Genomic DNA, 3,813 nt, shown 5'->3' with positions numbered 1-3,813 from the left:
ACTGCATAAATGATGAGTGGAATAGTCTGCTTGAACACGTCATCCAAAGTTCATCTGTGAATGTGTTCAAAAGTTCCCTGTTTGATTTCTTGACCTTTTAGCTTAATATAGCATCTTTTTATTGTTTGTGTTTTTATTAAGAAAGTTTTTCGTTATATATCTTTACATATTTTATTAGATATATATATCTTTTTTCAACTTTTTTTTTTTAAATAAATTTTAAATCTTTTAATGCTTCTCAGTTGTGTGTAAGTTGGTTTTGTTGTGCATTTCCATTATTGTTTAATGTTATTTTGTTCTTATCTTTCAGAATTATATTTTCTAGTGTAAACGATTTATTGTTGCGTGTAATTGTTTGATAATATCTCTATTCTATCTCCTTTGTTTTTGTTGGCCAGTTGGTTTGAGGGTGTTTTTTCCCCACTTTTAAATTTATATGTACTTATTTTATAACGTTATATTATTGTTTCATAATTTCTAATTTTATCTTATTCTTCGACCCAGCTATGGGTTAAATAGTATGGGGTCAGGTCAGGTGAAATTATAATCATGCACCTGCTAAGGTAAACCTGTAGACTGTACGTGTACAACATAGACAACCTGCTACAGAGGGGAAGCTTCGCCCTAGTATGGGCCCTACTCCACAGGACAGAGAGTTAGGACATCGGCAGCAGATGGACCCTTTGGTTCACAACCAGTATATGACGATCTGAACCCAAAGCCGAAAGGAAAGTCCAGGTCTGATAAGGGAAACATCTGCAGCCAAAGAGAGATTTATGTTTGTACGTACAATGTAAGAACTTTAAGGACAGATGAGAGTCTGGACTCATTGACAGAAGAAATCGCCAGGATCAAATGGCATATTATTGGACTAGCAGACACAAGAAGACAACAGAATCTGGTCAAATTGGTAGAAAGTGGACACATGCTTTATACATCCGAATCACAGAAGTTATGGTGTAGGTTTTCTGATTAACAAGAACATTGAACAAAACGTGATAGAATACAAGTGTATTGGAGACAGACTAGCCATGGTCAAGCTCCAAATCAACCAACAGCACTGTCTTAAGGTCATACAAGCATATGCACCAACCTCGAGCCACACAGACGAGGAAGCTGAGGTTTTCTATGAGAATCTCAACAAGCTTCTGGACACGGACAATACTACATACATCCTAGTTATTGGTGACTTCAACGCAAAGGTGGGAAGACGTATGGATGAACAAGAAACATCTATGGGTTCATTTGGAACAGGGGACAGGAATGAAAGGGGAGACCGATTAATAAACTTTACTTTGTCAAGGAGTCTTGTGATTGGAAATACCTTTTTCCAGAAAAAGAAAATCGTTACTGGACTTGGGAAAGCCCGAATGCAGAAACGCACAATACCATCGACTTCATTCTATGCAATCGCAAGGATATTCTCATGGATGTGGCAACAGTTCCTAGTGTTGATATGGGAAGCGATCATAGGATGGTCCGAGCGAAAGTTCGCTTTGACAAGAAAATTGAAAGGATGAAGAGAATTAGACCCCCGAGACGAAGAAACATAGATATCAGAAAGCTGGTTTCACAAGAAAATGAATTTCAGATAAAACTGAATAACCTATTCAGTGTCCTGGACGATACGTGGGAAGATCTCTCGATTGAAGGGAAATATAAGCAACTCACAGATGTTGTAATGGAGAGTGCAGAGAAAGTTGCAAAGGACGAAAAAAAGAGAAAAGAGGAGTTTGTAGCTGAGAAAGATGAAATCAAAAGTCTCAATGACAAAAGGAAACTACTGAAACCCCAAAGAAGAGAATCTATCAGAAACCAGGTAGAATACACAGAGCTCAACAAGACCATAAGAAAGAAGCGACGGTCGCTAAGCAGAAAGTACAAAACAAAGGTTGTAAAAGAGGCACTGGATAGAAATAGAGGACCAAAAGTGGTTGATAGAAAGCTAGAAAAAGGAAAGGATCTTATATCGGCTATACAATTACAAGATGGAACTGTTACATCAGACAGAACAAAAATAAACAAGCGTGTGGAGGAATTCTACACTCATCTGTATGATAACCCAAATCCAGACTGGAGAAGACTGGGACGAGAAGGCTACTGATGTCCCACCGATTATGAAAGAAGTAGTAGAACAAACACTAAAAAATATGAAGAAAAGCAAAGCCCCAGGAGAGGACCAGCTTACTTCTGACATTCTACAAGTTGGTGGAAATGAACTTTTGGAGAAAATAACAACAGTCTTCAACGAAATAATGGAAAAGGAAGAACTTCCTACGCAGTGGAATTGTGCAAAAATCATACTTCTATTCAAAAGAGGAGAAAACTACCGACCAATAAGTCTGCTCCCCCACCTCTACAAGCTCTTCAGCAGAATTATAGGTGCCAGAATAGAGCGAATCTTGGAGGAAAACCAACCAAGAGAGCAGGCAAGATTTCGAGCTGGTTACGGAACTGCGGACCATCTTCACACATTAAATCAACTAATAGAGAAAGCAAGAGAATACCAATTCAGCCTGCACCTTGCATTCATCGATTATGAAAAAGCGTTTGACAGTCTGGATCAGGAATCTATGCTACAAACACTAAAAAAATTCAGCGTCGAGGCCAAGTACATAAACATAGTGAAGTTGATCTACAGAGATCCTTCGGCAAAAGTCTACATCGGCTCCTCCATCACCAATGTGTTGCCAGTTAAGCGAGGAGTTCGTCAGGGAGATCCGATCTCACCTAGACTTTTCACTTCAACACTAGAGGAAGCCTTCAGAAGCTTGGACTGGGAGAACAAGGGTGTCCGTGTTGATGGAGAACACCTTACCCATCTGAGGTTTGCGGACGACATCCTTTTATTGAGTCACGACCCAGAGGAACTGAATGGTATGATGCAAGAGCTCGATGCGGCAAGTAGAAAAGTTGGCCTTAAGATGAATATGAAGAAGACGAAAGTGATGTCCAATTCCAACACAGGCATAACACAATTTAAAGTGGGGAATGAAACACTAGACACAGTAGATGAGTACATATATTTGGGACAGAAGATCACATTTAAGGTTGGGAATTCAGAGGAGATTCAGAGGAGAATACAACTTGCATGGGCAAAATTTGGCAAGTTGAGTTACATATTCAAGGACAGAAAAATACTGCAAAAGATGAAGCGTCAACTCTTCGACCAGTGCATCATCCCAGTTTTAACATATGGCGCTGAGACTTGGGCACCTTCAAAGAAATCAGAGCAAAAATTGCGAGTCACCGTACGGGCAATGGAAAGAGTAATGGTTGGGGTCACAAAGAGAGACAGAATAAGGAACGAAGATCTTAGAAGAAAGACAGGGGTGCAAGACATAATAGTTGAGATCAAAAAGAAACAGTGGAGTTGGGCAGGACATGTCATGAGAAGAGACAACCACAGATGGACCCTGAAAGTAACGGATTGGACGCCATTATCATTGAAGAGGGTAAGAGGAAGACAGCCTAAGAGATGGCGAGATGAAATCTCTGATTTCATAGGGAAGAAATGGAAACAACTGGCAAGGGATCGAAAAGCATGGAAAGTTAGTGGAGAGGCCTTCATCCAGCAGTGGATTGAATTAGGCTAATGATGATGATTATTGTGTGTAATGTTTGTTCGCGCGTCTATTTCATCTTTCTTGTGTTTTTTTTGGTTGGTCATAGATTTTATCATGTTAATTTTTCTTTTTCTTTTCTTCTTATACGTTAAATTTCAAATATTATTCTTTTTGCTTTACAGTTTACATGATTACTTTAAGTTTTTTTTCTTAATGATTACTTTTAAGTTTTTATCTTTTTTTACGG

This window comes from Patiria miniata, unplaced genomic scaffold (genome assembly GCF_015706575.1).
Source record: "Patiria miniata isolate m_02_andy unplaced genomic scaffold, ASM1570657v1 HiC_scaffold_1, whole genome shotgun sequence".
Taxonomy (NCBI): Eukaryota; Metazoa; Echinodermata; class Asteroidea; order Valvatida; family Asterinidae; genus Patiria; species Patiria miniata.
This window is presented reverse-complemented; position numbering follows the sequence as displayed.